The sequence below is a fragment of the Antechinus flavipes genome, chromosome 1, assembly GCF_016432865.1.
Source record: "Antechinus flavipes isolate AdamAnt ecotype Samford, QLD, Australia chromosome 1, AdamAnt_v2, whole genome shotgun sequence".
NCBI classification, from domain to species: domain Eukaryota; kingdom Metazoa; phylum Chordata; class Mammalia; order Dasyuromorphia; family Dasyuridae; genus Antechinus; species Antechinus flavipes.
This window is the reverse complement of record NC_067398.1, coordinates 222,486,525-222,508,633: the sequence shown is the minus strand read 5'-3', so window position 1 is coordinate 222,508,633 and position 22,109 is coordinate 222,486,525. Positions and strand designations below refer to the sequence as shown.

Genomic DNA, 22,109 nt, shown 5'->3' with positions numbered 1-22,109 from the left:
GAACATTTTAAATGATATAAAATGCCAGTTATTATCATTATTTGCATATAACTTTTCAGACTACATATTTTTTCTTCATAATAATTTGATGAGGTAGATTATATAACCATAAAGTTTTTTTTTAAGTTTTCTTTATGGAGTATGGGAAGAAAAAAAAAAGCCTTACCATAGTATTTTTAAAATTAAAATATTTTATTTGTTTTAATCAACCAGAATTTTCTTTCTTATATTCTTATCCCATGGCTCTCCCTAATTGACAAAAGAAAACCAAAACCCATTATAAACATATAAAGGCCATCAAAATTGTTTTCCCCACAAATAGTCTCACTTTTCTTTCTGAGTCATTAATTTTCTACCATGAAGTGAGCAACATGTTTTATCATTAGACATTTAGAATTATGGTTGGCTGTTAAACTGATAAGAGATGAGCACAACAGTATTACATCACATTTCTATACAATAATTTTTTGCTTATTCCTTAATTAGTGGCTATCCCTTAGATTTCCATTCTTTCTAGGTTTCTTAAGTTTATAAGGCCTGAGGCTATAAAGCTCTATGGGTAGAAGATAGAAAAAAGAAGAGAAATATACCAACCTATGTATAGATTGTGTTTGCTTTTGAAGTATAGAAATTCTAACTATCTGACGGTTTACATGTGGTGATGAGTTATATGTCCATGGTCAAAAACCAGATAAATTCAGTTAATTAAGTTCAATATTTATTTTAAATCCCTACTACATACAAGGCAATGTGTTAGGTTCATAATATGTAAAGGGGAAAAAAGGTCCTTGCTCTCAAGAAATATATTCTACATATCAACATACATTTCCTGCCATTTCTATACTGACAATGACAGAAAATAGGGAGTTAGAAAGTAACCTAAACTAAGAATTATGGTTCTTAAAATATTTCTAGAGATTAACTTAATTGTCAATACTTAAAATAATATTTTTCCCTGTAATGGCCAATGAATTCATATCTTGTGGAGAAATCTCATATACATTACTAATTCTCCCTAGTAGTGAAAAAGGAAGACATAAAGAAACTAAAGCTAAATGTAAGGATGCCTCTTTGGAAAGACAGAAAAAGTAGAGTTGATTTTTTTTCATAAAAATATATTTGGTCATTTCATCTTGAAATACTTGTGATGATCCTGTGTAAAGAGGCTACCATGAAGATTGTTTGGAGGTATATACTAGTGGATAGAATGCTGGTTTTGGAGTCAGGAAGACTTGAATTTAAATCCTGTCCCAGACATTTACAAGTTGTGTGACAGTGGACAAGTTGCTTCACTGCCCTCTCAATCTCAATTTCTGTGAAATAAGAATAGTAGTACCAAATTTACATGCTATTTATGAGGATCAAATGAGATGATATATGTGAAGCATTTTACAAACTGTACAGGTCTATATACATGCTAGATGTATTAAAATAACTTGCAGATGATGAATAAATTAGAGATCTTAAGAGTTTGCAAACTAAGAAAATGCATTCATTTATATTTGATGACTTCATTGATAAGGTAAGCATAAGGAAGATGATGAAAATATTATATAAAATCAAGATATGAAAGATGTCAAAACCTACTCAAAAATAAATCAGGTTTTCTTTCTTGTAGGAGAGAACTGGTATGTGCTATATGCAGCGAGATTTGAGCAACATTTACTATAGTAAAATGAGCCATTATTTAACATAGAGAAAATCACTGGTTATTGAAATAAATAAGTCAGAAAATCTTAATGTGGAGTTTATGGCTTCATTCTCTAATCAGAGATGTAGCATATTGATGAAGTGGAATACCAGAGTGGATAAAATATTATAGCATGATGCAATTATCCCAAACAACAAAATTATTCTTCATTAGCAAACAGATTTAGCTGTTCTACATTCAAGACACTAGCAATAGTTAGCTTAGTCATATGTGGCATAAACTATGCAAGGCATACATACATTTCAAAGACAAACAGTATCAGTGTCTTGCTGTATGTGTGTCTACTTCCCTGGTTTTTCCCACCATGTCATAAATTAGCCTTATTACTAATTGTTTAGTTCTAGCTCTTTGAGACTAGAACATTATGTTTAGTTCTGAGCTTTTAAAAAAATTTATTGAAGCTTTTTATTTTCAAAACATATGCATGGATAATTTTTCAACATTGACCCTTGCAAAACCTTGTGTTTCAAATTTTCCCCTCCTTTCCCCCACCCCCTCCTCTAGATGGCAAGTAATCCAATATATGTTACATATGTTAAAACCAATATAAATATATATATTTATACAATTATTTCCTGTACAAGAAAAATCAGTTCAAAAAGGGAAAAAATAAGAAATAAAACAAAATGCAAGCAAACAACACCAAAAAGAGTGAAAATACTATGTTGCAATCCACACTCAGTGCCCACAGTCTGGGCTGTATATGGCTCTCTTCATTGCAAGATCATTGGTAGTTCCTGAGCTTTTTGCATTCACACCAGAATGGTTGATAAACAGATCATTTTCATCAGAACTACAATCCTCAGTTTCTAAATCTGAACTTAATTGAGGTGCCAAATTGGCTTTCATCATTTCCAAGTGTGATAGGTTGTCACTGTATTCTGAGGGTCTTTATATCTAAGATGTTAGAGATATGCTTCTTTGACATTCAGCTTCCCAGTCTAATCCCCCAAATAAGATCCCATTCAGTTCTATAAAAGATTTTTGTATTTCTTCACAAAGTTTCTTCACTTGACACTGGTATCTATGGTTAATAGATGGTTCCAATCAATGATCTTTCTAGGTCCTCACCATTTTCTAGGACCATTTGACAAACTGGCAAATTGAATGGTCTCTTAACAACTTGACATAAAGTAAATTTCAATAGATCTACTATTTTTTGTGTTGTCTTAATATCAACATTTCCCAGCAAAACTCTGCTCAGTTCTTGCCTATGTCCCAAACACCTTTAATCCTCAGTATTTTTTCCTGATTCAGCATCTTCTAGAGGCCTTAGAAGAGCATCTCCAGCCAACCAGTCCCCACTAATTGCACTATAATTGACATAACAGTTTAGACAGGAAGTTAAAAAGATGGAAGCTAACAAATTTTAGGCAAATGTAGTAGGGTAGCTTTTCAGGAACAGGATACCTATACAACTCTTTAATTTGTGAAATTATTAACCTATTCATTTGTAAATTATTGTTAAAAATTGTAAATTATTCCCTCCCTATCCTATATGTCCATTTAATTCTCCATTGCAAAGTCTTTTTTAAATCACTTAAGAGAGAAATGTGCTTTTAGACACGGGGTGGGGTCAGACAAAACATTTTTCTACCTGAAGAGGACATAAGTGAGCCACATTTCTAATGGACAAAACAAATGGTGTCTGGGCTAAGGGATCCTAATGTATCCAGAAGTAAACCGTAATTTCTTTCCAGTCTTTTGACTCTTGGTGTGAATTAGGTTGTTGTCGGGTTGATCTACTCAATTTGAGGGACTTGTAATTAACTAACAGATAGGGCAGTGCAGATATAGCAAATCAACCACTGAATGAAAGAATACTAATAGTTTAGAACAGAAATTCTTGACCTGGGATTCAAAGACTCTAAGACAGGGTATAATAGTAAATATTTAACAGAACTCTATGAAAATCAGAATATATTTTAAAGTTTCATTTGCATTATCAATGCTTTCTCCACCACTTTCTCACTTCTAGATAATAAGATAATAAATCAAGTTTTGAGCTGAAATGTTTGCTAATTTCCAAGATGTAAATATTCAGGCTAAAAAAAATTAACAATTGATTTTCTGTAGCCAGTTTGACCTGGCTTTAACATGATCCTTGTTTACGGGATCTCTGAAGAGATTTCAGTGGGCCTGTGAATTTATTAATATATTGTTGTTCAGCTGTGTCCAACTCTTCTTGACTTTTGTTTGGGATTTTCTGGTCAAAGATATTGGAGTAGTTTGGCATTTTCTACTCTAGCTTATTTTACAGATAAGGAAAGTAAGCAAAGAGGCTTAAGTGACTTGGCCAGGGTTGCAAAGCTAGTAAGTACTGAGGCCTGATTTGAGCCCAATATGATGAGCCTTCCTGACTTCAGGCCTAATAGTGGATACCCTGTGTCATCTAGCTGTCATATGTGTGTATATGTACATATACATGATATATTGTACACAATACATATGTGTGCATATATCTACACACATATATGCACATAGGTATATGATACAACACACATGCTTTATATGCATAAATCATAGACAGATAAATGTCTTATAACCCTATGAATTTATTTTTATCAATTTAAAAACATTATTCTGAAAAGAACTTTACCAGACTGCCAAAAAATCTATGATACAAAAAAAGGTCAAGAAACTCTGATTTAGTTTTATATTGGGGGAAGAGAACATTTGACAGATGGCTAAGTCTGAATGTACTGACAGAAATTTATTTCTCTGATTTCTCTACAATTCTTTCCATGGTCATTTTGGAAAGGAAATGAAAAGAACTAATTTTGGAAATCAAAGCTTCAAATGTAATTTCACTTTTACATAGAAATCATTCTTCCATTGAGCTCATGTATCCAGTAGTTTCCTCTCTCCCACCCTGATAACATAGAATAAAGCAAACAAATGGGCAGCCACAGCAGTGGGATACACTATTTTCCTTGCAATCCTTCAGGCGCCTGTATTACAAGTAAGACATTCTTTAATGAGGTAACCCCTCTTGTTGTCCAAGTCAATGTTCAATTTGAGGTTTGGAAAACAAACTCTATTTCCTAAAGGAAATCAACCTGAGGGGAATGTTTACCAGATCATCTTATCTGTGTGTCTGTATACCCTCTTATATATACAGTATATTCCTCTTTAATAGCTTTGGATCAAGCAAAGATGACCACTGGGGCTAAATGCTCCCGGTTTCACAAAGCTACATTAATTTTCAAATAGAAGTAGAGATAATAAGGTCCCATTGTGCTTGCTACTCAATGTGAGCCTGTGTTTGTAAAAAGGCCTGAAGCCTGGAATGTATTACAACTGGCAGTCTGTGCTGGAGTGCCTCTAGACTGGCGGGGAAGTGGGTATGCACTGTCCAAATTGAGAGATGGGCACACGGAGCTGAATGTGGGGAACCTGACTTTATTGTATTTGGTCCTGAGCCAAGTACAGCCAAGCAGCACTATTAGTCCTTTCCATTTTTAAGTTTTGAAATCAAACACTTCCCCTTGTTTCCTTCCAAAAGATGTTTATGAGTAATTCTCACTCTCTTGCCATCTGACTCTCTTCCCATTTTTCTTGGAGGAGAAAGCATTTCTATAATAATATATTTGTTAGAATTTAATAAAAATAATTAGTGAAATAGATTTTCTTATCATTGAAAAAATACCCCAGTTCTGTAATTCACTACTTCTGTGACCCTAGGGATTTATTTAAATTCCTTAGCCTCAGGTCCTTCTCTATCAAATAAAGGTGATCTCCAAGGCTTCTGCTAGGTTTAGATCCTACAGTTCTATATGTGGTTTGCATTATTCATACAAAAACAATTTTGACAGACAGGCAGTATCATTGATGGACCTGATTTATAATAAATTTAATTAGTCTAACCTCTTCCCCCTGTAAAATATTAACAGAGGTTAATGAAATAAAAAATCTGATCAAAACGTTCATTGACATCTTCAGGATAAATTATTTGTACTTTTGTCAATTGTCTTAACTTTAACTTTAGTTATTATTTATTGATTATCTAGAATTAATAACATTAATAATGAAGATTAAAATTTAAAATGTATGGGTGTACTTTTTAGTTAAAAAAAAAATTTAGGAGTAGGTAAGGAAATGAGGTTGTGATAAAGGAACAGTTCACATTAGTTCCAATTCTCCCAGATGAATTCATTTATTTATTTATTTAGATTTTTTGGGACGAGGAAAAAGAGGAGATTCTTTATTTCAATCGCTACCTAACCTTAATCACCGATTAAGGCCTCCTGTTGAAGACCTTATCTTATAAAGGCCCAGGTCTCCCATTTCATCTTGGGCCATTTTCAGTAATCTTCATTTGTATCTTGACACTGGACCCAGAAGGCTCTGAAGGGGAAAATGAGGCAGGTGACCTTTCACAGCCCTCCCTCACTTAAATCCACTTCACTTGCATGTCATAGTGTCACCTCCCTGATATCATAGTCCTCTTCCAGAACAAAGGACAAACAACAACAGTTCTTTCCTATTTCTCTTTATCTAAAAGTATAACTTCCCTGAGCCATGCATGGTTATATTTGATGGGATAGACATAGGGCTATTCTGACAGAATCAACATTGTGCCATGTCAGCCATATTATTCTGGTAGAACTTTTATGTAAGATCATGAATTTAAGCCAAGGAAGAAGTCTATATCCATTCATCAGTTGATTAAGGTTGCTTATTGGTAGGTTTTTCAATTGGACCTTGCTTTCTTTGTCTGTAGCTACAATCTGGCCCCCAAATATCCAGTGATATTTTAAGACTCAAATGAAATAATGAATATAAAGTACTTTGAAAACATAAAATCTTTTTATTAATGCTGGTTATTTATTGTTGTTGTTGAATTTGTTGTTAACCTATACTTACTGGGCCTATAGTCAAGTGATGATTTCATATCTTCAGTTTCTATTACACTCTTGCTAAACTCAAACAAGGTTTATAAAATGAAACAGGGGTCTACTGTTAAATATTGTTAAATTCTTCCAGAAAGAAAGAAAAAATGTATGCTTTTTAATTTTAATTTTCATTATTAATATATTATTAAGTTTAGGTAATTAAATAATAAATCAAGCCCTGGTTTATAGAAATTTCTGAATTTTGAGGTATAAATATTCACATTGAAGATTTAATTCTTACAACTTGGGGCTGGCCCCAACCACCTTTGAATATAACACAGTTAAAATTGTGCTTCAAAGAATTTAGTTAGGTGGTAGAGTATTTAATTTAGGTGATAGGAGAAAATTTTGTTTAGTATTATAGTTCACTTTAGAATCTGAGTTATCAAGGATAATTCTCTGATCTTGTTAAATCAATTGAAGAATTTGCTATGCAAGGCAAAGTCACATAGTAGCAAGCTGCTTGAATATGCAGGATTTTATATAGTTTTTGTTAGTATGAATCAGAAAATGTTATGACCCTAAAGTAATCAGTCTTTGTCATCATGGAGAAAAGGTTTGTATCAGAAAATGGAGAAAAACATTATGGAATATTTTAACCATTATACTTTAATGGGAGATCTCTCAAATTATGACACACCTTGAATTTATTTATTTATGTCAGTATATAAAGATATATATTAATTAGATTATAGATTAATAGGTTACCTTACTAATTACCATTTGTCTTGGAATATGAGTCTTAAGTGAACCAAAGTGAAATTGCAAGCACTCAAAAGGAGCAATTTCTTTTTTCTTTTTTTTTGCTGAGGCAATTGGGGTTAAGTGACTTGCCTAAGATCACACAGCTAGGAAGTGTTTTAAGAGTCTGAGACCAGACTGATTTCAGGACTGGTACTCTATAAAAGGAGCAACTAAAAAAAAAAAAAGGTAGCTCTCCATGAATCTTGAGTCATGAAATAAAGAAAAATATTTCTGGACACAGAAGCTTGTAATTATCAAGTCCTCAAGACTGCAATAGATAAGGCAGCAATCAAGAACTCTAAATCTTTTGCTAACCAAGAAAGTAATACTTGCCAAGACTTTTTTTGAAGGTGTTACTTGTATAGGACCCCAGTCTCTCTTTTTCAGAAATATTCTTAATGATATTTTCTGTTTTATATCATCATAATTTTTCTCCAGAATTCCTTCCCTGCTTCTCCCAGAGAATAATCACATGTAATAAATATTGTTTTTAAAAGATAAAAAAGGGAAAAAATCAGGACACACTCAATATAATGAAAAAGCTATATTTGAAATTACCCTGAAGAGGAGGGAACTTGATGTTTTGAGGAGAAAGTAGCCTTTGGACTTCCAGGGAATGAGATAATAGTACTAAAGGAATTGTCAATGGAAAAAAGATCATTTAATAAGAGTCAAAGGAAGGTTGGAGTGTTGAAGAAGTTGGGGCTTTATTTCATGTCAACAGTGGGCAGTTCTCTTGTACAACTATTCTTTTCCTTTCCTTCTTTCTCTGTAGATCACTCTCCTACTCTCTGCCTCTTGGTGAGGCATGTGTTTTTCTTCTCTATCTCATATACTTTTGTTGGTGTTGTTTTATTTTCCCCCAATGAAACCTTGCTTCCATTTCCTTATGGAACACATGATTATTCTTAACTGGAGTAGAGAGAGGTATTCCTTGGATCTAATAGCTATTGTATAATAACTGGAGTCCAATTATCAAAGAGTTCCAATTCACTACCTCTACTGGTCAGCCAATTTAAATGCAAAAATGAAAAACAAATAAAATGTGAATAAAATTAATAATCAAAGACCAGTATATGTTGATGCAACAATTCTCTGTTTTTCTTTTTAGGGTTATGTGATATCTCATATCACTTCATGTTATGTTAAGCTATGAAATGATTAGTAGTTGAAGTCATAGGATGTAGAGTTGAAAAAGACTTTAAAGATCATCAAGTTATCTCCAATCTTTTTTGCAGATGAGGAAACTGAGGCCCAAAGTAGTGAAGTGACTTTTTTGAGTCATCCTTGTATTAACAGAGTCAGTATGAAACCTCAGTTTGCATCCAGGACCATCTCCAGTCATCCTGATCTATACCTGGTCACTGGACCCAGAAGTCTCTGGAAAAGAAAGTGAGGCAGGTGACCTTGCCGAGTCCTCCCTCACTTAAACACAACTCACCTGCATGTCATAGTATCATCTCCCTGAGGTCATGGTCCTCTTTGAGAAAAGACAAACAACAATAACAACAACAACAACAAAAACCTAAGTTTTCTGACTTTACATATAGGACTCTTGATAATATACTTATATTATCTATATATACTTAGATATATACATATATAAGTATATATATGTCATATATATACTTATACTTATATATACTTATAATATACTTCCCACACAGGGCATAGAATTCATTCTGCCAACTCTATAAACATTTCATGTTCCTTTTTTCATTTGTGGAGATGCACTTAAAATGAACAAAATTTAAGTATAAATTAAAAAAAAAACCCTTTCTAAGGTCAAGAAAGTGAAAACACAGTTATATATTTTTCTTGTAAAGTGTAAAACAGACAATTAGGTCATATAGGGCTAGACCTCTAACTAGCAAGCTCCAAGTTCAAATCCTGCCTCAAAAACTTCCTGAACAAGTCACTTCATTTCAGTTTCTTCTTTTGTAAAATGGGAATAATAATAGCACCTATTTTCTAGGAATATTGTGAATATAAAATGAGATACTATTTGTAAAGTGTTTCACAAATTTTTATGTTCTAGAAATGCTAGTTCTTATTTTTAATGTGATATATGATATTAGGTAATGTATATTATATATGCATGTAATATATATTACGTGATATAACATGTAATAAATAACATTATTATTACATGATGAATGTTTAAAAGTATCTGAGGCAGTGACATAGAAAACTGGTCATTTTTGGTTTTCTTATGAAAATATCAGCAATAGGAGATCTATAATTTGTAATCAACCTATCAATCAATAAATATTTATTAAATGCCTAAAAAACCAAGGAGATATATTGTTTCATCAAAGCAATGACTCAGACTCAAATTGAAGCAATATTTAAGTTAAATTTTTGTGCATGCAAAGATAATTTTATCAGTGAACAAGAGGTAGCTCCTCACACAGAGAAAGAGACTCACGTTTCTATAACACGATTTAAACATCACTTACGTTCAACAACTCTGTGAAACAGTTAACACCCTTATTTCATAGATGAAGAAATGGAGGCAAAAAGAAGTTTTGAGTTTTGCTCAGTGATGTCCATTAGTAATTATCACTATGTGAGTATAGACATGTCTCTTGAACTCCCTTTATATTTGACGAAAAAATGAAGGCGTTCCATTCGATGACCTCTGGAGTCCCAAAGCCTAGGAGAATTATTCTTTGAACTCAGGTTCTCTGACTTCAATAATCATTCTATTACACATTATCCTCCTAGATTTAGATCTGAATGGGACTAGATTATTTATTTATTTATCTTGTAATAGTATTTTATTTTTTTCAAATACATGCAAAGATAATTTTCAACATTCCCCTTTGCAAAACCTTGTGTTGCAAAATTTTCTCCTCTTCTCTTCCTCCTCTCCAAGATAGCAAGCAATATGATAGAGGTTAACCATGTACAATCTAAACATATTTCCATATTCATCACATTGCACAAAAAAAAATCAGATAAAATGGGAAAAAATATGAGAAAGAAAAAAAGCAAACAACAAAAATAATAAAAATGTGAAAATACTATATTTTGATCCACATTCAGTCTTCATAGTTCTCTCTCTGGATGTGGATGGCACTTTCCATAACAAGTCTATTGGAATTGCCTTGAATCTACTCATTGCTGAAAAGAGTTGATCATAGAATACTTAAATTCTGTCTGTCTCCTCTTCCTCTTATGCAAAATGAGGATAACAAGAGAACCTATTTGTTGTGAGAATAAAATGAGATATTTGTAAAGTGATTTGCAAATCTTAAAGTGCTGTATAAGTGCTACCTACTATTATTATTACTACTAATAACTAATCCAACTAATTTTATTTGTGAAGGTAAGATTAGCTTGCTCTATCACCTACTTCAAATGATTATTTTTAAGTATCAATTTGTTTTAAACAATTCTTATTAGCTTACAATAACATTTAAGATTTACCTTTTATATTAACTTCATGAAGTAGGTTAAAAATAATATTCTTACTTTGGAAGAAATGGAACAGAGGGAAAATTTATTCAGGAAAATTTGGTCATAGTCACATGACAAGCAAGTTATAAAAATACTTCATATTTTTACTATAGTCTTTTAATTTTTAATGCCTTTTTACATCTATTATTTTATTTTGTCTTTTTGAAGTAACTAGGGTGAATATTATTATCTTCATTTTCTAATAAAAAACTTGAGGTATTAAGAGAGCAATCCACTTAGCCAAAATCATAGAGTTGAGCCAGGACCAGAATTCAGGTTCCATAATTCTCTGTCTAATGATATTTTTGCCAGGTCAAACTACCAAGTCTTAGAATAGCAAGCCCTTCTTTCTGTGCATGGCTTGGTCATTGCTTAGTCAACCAAATCATTCTATCTCTCTTCTAAAGACATATAAATCAAAGTACTTGAAAGGCAATAGTTTCAGGATAATCATTCCAAGGAGTTTATTGGTCACAAAGGACCTATTCAGAATGGTCTTTGAGTACTTATCTAAAAGAAGAATTCTATCTACTTGCCATTTTCTTTACTGGTTCCTGCTGCACCTTCCTTACCACTGCAGTGGTCCTTTTTGTTTATGCTGCTACTGAATACTCCTGGCAGATCTTAACCCTCTCAGCTTTGGAACTTCCTTCCAGAGCCTATGCTATTCTGTTTGGAGAGTGTGTTACACAAGTCCCTTTATCTGATCATCCTAAGCCATGCTTTGTCCTGTTCTGTCCAGATAATCTTTTGCCATCCACTTAGCTGCCAAGCAAGCACCTCATATTCCCACATCCTTTCCATTTAATGGGAAACATCCTTTGAAATTAGATGTTAAGAGAATGTGGAATTGAAGAGAGAAATTTAAGTTTAGTGTGGACAGGAGTACGATATAAAGGGATTGAGATTCACAGAAGAAATAGGAAGTAAAATAAGCAATTATACATGTTTAGGTTTTTTTTTTTTTGAGGAATTATAAAGAGTAAGAAATATGGGTTTATAAGTTACAGCATAGTAGGATCAAGTGAGGATTTAAAAAAAATTGTGATGTATATCCGAACATTTATATATATATATACACAAGTCACATCAAATCAACAAATATTTGTAAAGCATATTATGCACCAGTCACTGTGCTGAACACTAGGGATAATAAGAAAAGCAAAGAAAAAGTTCTTACTCTAGGAAAGAAACAAGTATTTGTTAAGCACATAGTTTGTGCCAGTCACTGTACTAATGAGGAAGATTACATGCAGACAAATATGAGTAAATAAGATATAATAATATCTTAATAATAATATAATATATATAATATAAAAATATAATAATAATATAATAATAAATAAGATAAATTGAGGATAGTTTCAGAGGTAAGGCGTAGTATTAAGGGGGATTTGAAAATGTTTGTACACAGTGGACTTCTGGCTGAGATCTAAAAGAAGCCAGGGAAGACAAGAATGGACATGAGAAGGGAAAGAATTCCCAGCAAGAGAGGAAAATAAAAATTAGAGATGGAGTGTTTTGTTTAAGAAATAGCAAAGTGGCTAGTGTCACTGAGTTAAAGAGTACATGAAAAAGAGTAAGTATAAGAAAGCCACAAAAGTAGGAAAAAGTCAAATTATATGAAGGCCTTGAAAAGCCAGATGGAAGATTCTATATTTAATTCTAGATATAATATTTCGTCATTGGAGTTTTTTGAATGGGCTGGAAATGGGGAGAGATGGCCAGACATATACTTTAGAAAGATCAGGAATGGAACATGTTGATAAACCAGAAAATAAAAATTAGAGAAGAAAAGGCATTGAAAAAGCATGCTATCAGAACAGAGAGGAGGTGATGGGATCAAAGGCCTAAGTTGAACTTTTGACATTGTGATATTTGATGTTGAGAATATTTTGATATATTGATTCAACTCATTGGTACAATGAATATAATATTAAACTTGGAGTGAGGAAGATCTTTAGTTAATCTTGCCTCAAACACTTAGCAGCTATGAGACTTCCAGCAGGTCATGTAATCTCTATTTGCTTCAAATTTCCCAACTGTAAAATGGGGTTAATAATAGCACTTACTTAACTGAGTTATGAGGATCAACTGAGATAACATATTCAGTCAAACACTTTGCAAACTTCTCCATTTGCATTTGCTGCTGTTATATCAAATAGAATAATAGAATAATGTGATTAGAAAGGGGATTTCCAGAATTCAGAATTCTGAAGTTCTTCATGGAATTGATGAGGTCATGATGTTTGAGGAAATATAAATGTGTGTATTGAGGCTTCCAAATATTAGAGCAGAGATCTGGTTGGGGAGAGAGACTGTGTGTCAGATATTGAGTCACTTGAAAAAGCAAGAGTTATGCTCTGGGGACTCGAAGATCTTATTAAGAAACATTTGGAAAAGATGACACTATAGTGGAGAACAACTCAAAGGATAAGAAGTACAAAGTCACAATTAAAGAAGAACATTAATCCTTAGGATTAATTAGGATTGTTAGAAAGAAAAAAATAGTTCCGATGTAATGATATTTAATTGCGACAATTGTGAAAGAGCAGTAATGATTAAAAATATTACTGAGAAGAGTGCATAAAATGGCCCATGTGTAAACAATTCAAAAGGGAATTTGTTTTGTAGGATTCCTTTCTATTCCTATCACTGAGTGGGTAGGAGTTAAAAAAAATACTTTATTTTCAGCCCACTCTATTGTAACATGTATTTATACTAAGGTATAAATGTGACATAAGCTCCTGATTAGAGTAAATGCCTCCATAGATTGTGCCACATTACTCTTGTAATAGATGCAGTTATCTTGATGTGTTGGAAAACCTGAAAATAGAATGAAATATTCACACAATCTGAGCTAAACCTTTACTTTCCTTGTTGAAGTTAAATGAAACTTTTCATGGAACACAGATTTACCCAGTGCAGGCCAAGAAAACTCAGTTAATCTGATCCTACCAATCACATTCATAAGCTGGCATTGCCAATTTATAATGTCCTCTGTTGCAAGGCAAGCATTTTCCCCTAATTTTACATAAAACTGTTTCTGCTAAATGCCTAACAGATGACAGAAGGGATTCAATGTGGTTAAACTGAGTATTGCAGTGGCCTGGGATTTAACAGGAAGAAAGATGGGTTTGATTTACAGAATTCTCACGAATGTTCCATAGGTCATTAATAATCTTTTAATAGTGGTAACTAAAAAGAATTCTTCTTAGAAATTGCCTGATTTCTCTCTCTAAGTCTCTGTCTCTCTGTCTCTTTCTCTCTGTCTCACACGGTCTCTGTCTTTCTCTCTGTGTCTCTCTCTGTCTCTCTCTCCCTCTCTCTTTCTGTCTCACTTTCTGTCTCTCTCCCTCTCTGTCTCTCTCTGTCTCTGTCCCTCTCTTTCTCTCTGTCTCAAGGTCTCTGTCTCTCTCTCTCTCTGTTTCTTTCTCTCTCTCTCTTTCTCTCTCTCTCTCTCTCTCTCTCTCTCTCTCTCTCTCTCCCTTTCACTTTCTCTCTGTCTCTGTCTGTCTCTATCTGTCTGTCTATCTCTTTCTCATACACATTTAGAATAATAGTTCAGATTTTCCATATTGTTATAAATATAAGCCATCCTTGCCCACAAATCTGATTACTATTATTTTAAAAAAATTGCTGAAGAACAAATTTATGTATATGTGTGTATATGTATGCTTATATACAAAACAACAAACAAGATGGCACAATACAATACAATGCAATACAAATAAACATTTATTAAGTACTTATTATGTATCAGGAGTAATGCTAGAGATTATAAAAAAGACAAAAGAGTTCTTGTCCCCAAGTTGCTTATAATCTATGGGAGAAGACAATACCAAAAGAAACTGAAAGTGGGGAGGGGCAACGACCACCATAGAGCTCAAGGCTAGGTGGGCATGTTGTTCTGTGGGGTCCAAACCACTCAGAGCTGCTGCTAGAAAGTAGTGAGTTGCCTGGGAAATTCAGACCCTAGATTTTTACGAAGGAAAGATTTTGTTTGGTGGGGAGGGGAAGGGGTGGTGAAGAGGCAGCTAGGTGGCAGCTAGGTGGTGTAATGAGCTCCAGCCCTGAAGTCAGCAGGACCTGAGTTCAAATTTGGCTTCAGACACTTAACACTTCCTAGCTGTGTGACCTTAGGCAAGTCACTTAATACCAATTGCCTCAGCAAAAATAAATAAATAAAAGAAAAAAAAAGAAAAGAAAAAGAAAGAAAGAAATCTGAATTACCTGCTTCCTTTCATGCAGTCATCTCTTAAGTGGAATTTCCAATATGGACAATGAATTGGAAGGAGGGGTGGTGGTGGATAAGTTATTTTGAATAAGAAATTGACAATTGGGGCAACTAGTTGGTGCAGTGGATAGAGCACCAGCCCTGAAGTCAGGGGGCTCTAAATTCAAATGTGATCTCAGACACTTAACACTTCCTAGCTGTGACCCGGGACAAGTCACTTAATCCCAATTTCCTCAGCCAAAAAAAAAAAAAAAAAAAAAAAGGAAAGCTTTGGTAGGAGTTTAGTTCTCCTTCCTCCAGACCTGAAACAGAAGGGAAAGAAATCTGAAGGATTGGAGATGTTGACTATCCCAAATAGACATGATGATGAGATTTCAGGTAATTTTTATATGCTTTAATTTTGTGAAAGCAATGGTCACAGGTGTAACTTCTAATGACACTATGTTAACTCAGAACATGTGACACTGACCAGATGAAACTTTTGTTGTGTTTTTATTTTGCTCTTTTATAGTGTTTTTATTTCTGTAGTTTTTAAGAATGAGTATTCCAAAGGCAGTCATAGTGATACAATGAATAGAATGCCAGGTTTGGAATCAGGAAGATTCATCTTCCTTAGCTCTTTGCTTTTATTTTATTTTGATTTTTTAAAGTTAATAATGGTTGTGATAACCTATGTGAGGTCTTTGGTATTTTCAGAGTTAATAGAAGTTGCATAAACTCTATAATTCTTTAGTCCTTTATCTTCAGAGTTGATATTCCTCATGCCTCTCTAATAATACGCACTGTATTTTACTCTGCTTGCTTCTTTCCCTTAAATTTTCCCTGCCTCCTACATTCCCTATTATTGTGGTCGTCAATAACATCCTCCCCGTTCCTCAGCCTTACAAGCTACAAGTCATCCTGAATTCCTCACTATCCTTACCTACCACATCCAAGCAGTTGTCAAGGACTATAGCATTGACTTCTGCATCATCATTCATGCATTCTCCCTTATCTTTTTGGACATTACTACCATCTTGACACTGCAAATCCTCATCACCTTATGCTTCATTATTACAATAGCCTGTTGATGGTTTTGCCCGGCTCAGGTTTCTGTTCACTTAATCATTCAGCCAGGAAAATGATTTCCCTAAAACTTAGGTCCAATCTTACCATTCTCCTACTTACCTGTGTTTCCCTGATAATAAGACCTATCCTGAATATAAGTCCTCTCCTTACTGTGTAAGATTCCTCTAAAATAAGCCCTCCCCCGAAAATAAGCCCTATTGAGATTGCTACTCTAGTGACGGTGATCCCCTGTGCTACACACGCTACATTACAGTACCCTCTGTATGCACCGTCTCCCCCCTGGGTGAAACACACTCCGTGCTCTGAGCTGCATCCAATCAGAGCTGCAGCAGTGAGCGCATCATCCTGTTCTTCCCCAGTGATTTGATTAAAATAAGCCCTCCCCTGAAAATAAGCCCTCTGGTGTTTTTCTGTCCAAAAAAATAATAAGACAGTGTCTTATTATCGGGGAAACACGGTAACAAAATCTAACAGCATCAAAAGATATGATCTGTGCCCAAGGGATATAAAATCATGTGTATCCTTTAACCTAACAATCCACTTCCAGGCATGAATCCTCAAAGATATTTTTATATGTATAGCAGCTCTCTTCTCAGGGTAAAAATTAGAAATTGAAGGGATGCCTTTCAATTGGGGAATGGCTGAATATATTGGGATCTGTGAGTATAATGGAATATTATTGTTCTATGGGAAATAATGAGCAGAATGTTCTCAGAAAAACTTGAGAAAGTCCTCCATGAACTCAAACAAAGTGTGTACAAAGTAATAGAAATGTTGTGGGAAGATCAGCTGTGAATGATTTTGCTTTTCTCAACAATACAAAGATAAAATGCTTATGCTGAATGATTTGTGATGAAAAATATTATCTGTACCCAAAAAAAGAATTGATTGTATCTGAATACAGATTGAATCATAAACTCTTTCTCTCTCTCTCTCTTTTTTTTTTTTTTCTTAACTTTATTCTTTATTGAGGGCTGGGTGTTTTTTTTTTTTTTTTTTTTTTTTTTAAGGGGGGACAGAGATCTATGTTTTCTTTCACATGATTTTTGTAGAAATGTTTTGCATAACTTCACATGTGCTTTCTTAATGGGGTCTGGGGGCTGGGAGAAGGGAGAGAGTCTAGAACTCAAAGTTTTAAAAACAAATGTAAAAAATTTATTTTAAATGTTACTGGAGAAAAAAAATTAAATAAATTAAAAAACTAGTAGCTCACTATTGCTTTTGGCATCAAGTTCAAAATGCCATGTTTGGCTTTCAAGATATTTTTAACTTAATGTCCTCCTATCTTTCTACTCTTCTTATATATTACTCCTCACTAAGTATTCTAAGATCCAGTGACATTAACCTCCTGAGTGTTTCACTAATAAGATACTCCATTTTTCTGCTTCTGGTATTTTTTGAGCTATCCCCTATGCTCAGAATACTCTTTCTCCTTAATACTACCTACTGATTTCTTGGGCATCCTTTTAAAAAATATCTGCCTCTATTAATCTTTTCTATTTGTTCTATATGTCAAGATATATTTGTAATATTTGATATTGATATATTACATATATTTGTTTGCATGTTATCTTAAGTTCCTTGAGGACAGACATTGTGTTTTGTCTTTTTTCAAAAAAAATAGTTCTAGAATTTAGTACAAAAAGCTGCTTAGGTTGCTCAGTGTTGGTGATTGGAATGCTGATTTTTTACTTTGAGTTCAAATTTGGCCCCAGACACTTATTAGCTATATCACCCTGGGCAAGTCACATAACCTTGTTTGTTTTGGTTCCTCATCTATAAAATGAGCTAAAGAAGGAAATGGCAGACTACTCCAGTATCTTTGCCAAGAAAACTCCAAATGGGGTAATGGAGAATTGGACATGAGAGAAAAAATTCAAGAACAACAAAAATTTATCCAGATGAAACTCAGTTTTTCATTTAAGGACAAAGCAAAACAACTAAGAGAAGACAGTTAACCATAAACATTCACTCAAAAATATAATTTGAGGATTAAAAAAAAAACTTTCAAGATTTGTCACCATTGAAAGACAAATTCTATCAGGAAACTGAGAAACAAATTGTTCCAGAATTAAAGAAATTTCTGAATGGAGATATAATACCACAATACAATGTATGCCATCCCATATGTCACCAACCCATACCAGGGTTTCTTAACCTTGCCTAATTAATAATGCTGCCTTATTCAGTAGGGCAGCGAGGTGATACAGTAGATAGAGCACCAGCCCTGAAGTCAGGAGGATTTGGGTTCAAATCTGGCCTTAGACACTTAACACTTTTTAGCTATGTGACCATGGGCAAGTCACTTAATATCCAATTGCCTCAGCAAAAAAAAGAAAAAAAAAGAAATTTATTCAGCAAATCGAGAGAAAGCATGTTTCAATGGTCTTAGAATTTATGTGATTTACAGTATATTAAAATCCTATGTAATGTAATGAAGGCTAGACTCTAAAACTTTTATAATAAAAATATATAAATGTACTTTCATGATGAAGAATAAGAGAATATATCAAAACATTGTGACTCCCTTATCATTACCAAATTTTCGGAAAAATTAACAGTATTATAAAGAAGATATGTTGAAAGAGCAGAAGGGAACAAGTATTTATTAAGTGCTGACTAGATACCATGCAATGATCATAAGGGCTTTATAAATATGATCTCAATTATCTTCACAAACATTCTGTGAGGCAGATGGTATTACTCACATTACAAGTGACAGAAGTTAAAAGACTTGCCCAGTTTGAATTCAGATTATGCTGCTGTGAATAGTTCTGGGCTTTTAGTCAGGTTTGACTCCTCTTCCTGAGTTCAAATCCAGCCTCAGACACTTACTAACTGTGTGACCCTGGCACATCACTTAATCCCAGTTGCTTTGGTTTCCTTATTTATAAATTGAGTTGGAGAAGAAGTGGCAAACTACTCCAGTATCTTTGCCAAGAAAATCACAAATCGGTCATTAAGAGTCAGACACAATTGAAAATTACTAAACAAATTCTTAACATCAACCCCAGCTCTCTGTGCCACTTAACTACAATATTGCATATGAAATTTAAAAAAAAAAAAGGAGGGGAGGATTCTGGGAAGAGGGTGGAATAGGTTGATAAATTTCAGACTCTTCAGATTTAACTGAGGTGAACAAATTTGCACCTCATGCAAACATAGACTGGTGAAAAATCAAGAAGATGGGTCAGAACAGGGATCCTCTTGATAATACAACCCAGAAGATCAGAAGAAAGATTCTGGGCCAGGATTAACATGAGTGAAGTGCAAACATCTCTGGGCTATCTCTGCAGAATCACCAATATGGAACTAGATGGTATGGCTGGAGCTTCAGCAGGAACCACAGAAACTTTCACCTCCTGGATAGGGAGTCAGGGGCTGAGTCCTGAAGACAGAGAGAACCATGGCTGATTAGGAATGCCAGACCTAGCTGTGCTTAGGGACATAGTCCTGGGCAAAAAGGAACCAGCATACCCACGAGTGCAGAGGCAGTGGGGCAGGGAGGCTGCTGGCTGCAGGCACTTGCTAGAGTGGGGAGCTCTTGCTTTGGGGTTCTAGTCAGAAGGGAGAACTGAAGTGAAGCTAGAGACACCATTTCCCTCCTCCCCCAGCATTAGAGGTAATTACACTAATACCTCTTATTAAAAAAAAGAATTGGCAAAAAGAAGAAACCCAACCATAGAAACTTACTATGGGAACAGGGAAGACCAGGGTTCATCTTCAGAACAGAGAATTAAGGAAAAAAATATTCTATGCCAAAGAGTAACATGAAATGGCTCCCTGCCCATAGAGAATTTACAGAACTCAAAAAAAGAATTTAAAAATCAAATGAGAGATGCTGAAGAAAAATAAAGCATAAAATGAAATAAAAACCATCCAAGAAAAACTAGATTATGAAAAATAAGTTAACCAACTAGAAAAGGAGATACAGAGACTCAAAGATGAAAATTAGAATTGGGCATGGGGAAGCCAGTGAAGCTAGGAGAGTCTAAGAAATAACAAAACAGATTATAAAGAATAAAAAAAAAATAGAACAGAATGTGAAATATCTTATAGGGAAAACAACAGATGTGGAAAATTGATCAAGAAGAGAAATTATAAGAATATTTGGTTGCCTGAAAGTTGTGAACAAAAATAAGAACCTTGACACAATAATGCAAGAACTAATCCAAAAAACTTGTCCTGAAGTGATAGAACATGAAGGGAAAGTAGAAAAAGAGATAATCCACTGATCACCATCTTAAAGAGATCCTTTGTGAAAAACACATAAGAACATTATTGCCAAATTTCAAAACCCCCAGGTAAAAGAGAAAATTTTGCAAGAACTAAGAAAAACAATTCAAATACACTGGAGCTACAGTTAGAATTGTACAAGACTTTATCAACAGCCACAATAAAAGTCTGTAGGTCCTGGAATCATATCTACCAACAATCAAAAGACTTAGTCCTGTGGCCAAAAATAACATATCCAGCAAAATTATAATTTTGATTTATATATATTCAATATTGAATGAGAAAAAAATAGACATTAAATGAACTTGAAGATTTCCAGTTCTTTCTATCAACCAAACCCAAACTTAATAGAAAATTTAGCATATAAGAGCCAATATCAAAGATCAATCTCAATAAACTTAACAACTACAAATTATTTTTTTAATGGCTAATATATACCATATGTTTAAGATTGTTATTAACAATGGAGTAATTCAAAAGTAAATTTGGGCTAGAGTTAAGGTAAACATAGTAATTATGTTATACAAACGAGGTGCAGAGGAATAGTAGAAACAAAGGTATTAGAGGGCTAGGAAGGCTCCTAGATTTGAAAACCCTATCATATCAGGAATAGGTTAAATAGGCAACACTACATATATATCATGAAGGGTATAGCACCCTCCAAAATCTATAAAAAAGGGGGTGAGGGAGGCAAGTTAGGAACAGAATTAAAGCAAAGGATTATCAAGAATAGGAAAGATAGTGTGTGTGTGTGTGTGTGTGTGGTTATATATGTATCTATCTATCTATCTATCTATCTATATATATATATATATCCTTTCTTAACTATAGGCTGCTTAGGGATGAAAGGGAGAAAAAGAATAAAGTAAAAAAGGTGCACAGCAACAAATAAAAGAATAATTTACAAGAAAGTAAAAAAAAAGATAGACTCTCATGAATATAATTTCTTCTACTAACATATATATACTTTCTTGATCTGGTAATTGGTAAATATTTTGAATCCTCCCTAATGTCTGTTGAGCCTATGACAATGTTGTTTTTTGTTTTGTTTCATTTTGTTTTGTATTCCTTTTCTGTTTTTCTTTTTATTCTGTTTTTCTTTTTCTTAGTCTTTTTTAAATAAAATAAAATTTAAAAATTAAAATATATAAAAATTGTAAGCTTCATAATATAAGAACTTAATTATTTTACTTTGTCCTAGTTACTTTGCATATTAGTACAATTTTTGTAGTAACTTTACTTACAGATTTATTTTGAATTAGTATATAAATCTAAAAATAGGTCTATGAATATTTACCTAAGATTGAATGAAAATGTGTTTCCTTATAAAATTTATTTATAAATTGTTCTGAATATACTAATGGAGGTATTTTTTTGGTTGGCTTGTTTTCTTTCCTCTCATGGTAATGACAATATTTGTAAAATTCTAAAAGTTCAGCTGAAGTAGAATTTAAATTCTACATGTCTTTGGAAAATCCATAAATATTGCAGGAACATGAAATTAACTAAATATTAATTATAACTCCATCATTTTCAGTGGTATTTTGCAACGTGAACTTGGAAATTCATTTTCTTACTATTATCCTTTTTGATAATGGTTTTTATTTCCTCAGTCTTGCATATCACTTAAAAAATGTCCTTATCAATATGTTTATAATATATCTCAATGTAATTTTAGGTCCTCAGTATATGAGATATCTCTCTACTAGACTGTAAGCTTCATGAAAGCAGGAACATTTTATATTTTCTTCAGCAT

At 33.4% G+C, this 22,109-nt stretch overlaps 1 protein-coding gene across 1 annotated transcript in view; it reads left to right on the top strand.

Annotated features, from left to right (window-relative positions):
• The window catches only part of LRRC2 (leucine rich repeat containing 2), a 193,424-nt gene that overhangs the window by 88,745 nt on the left and 82,570 nt on the right, over positions 1 to 22,109 (top strand). The gene's annotated exons all lie outside the window — the stretch shown is intronic.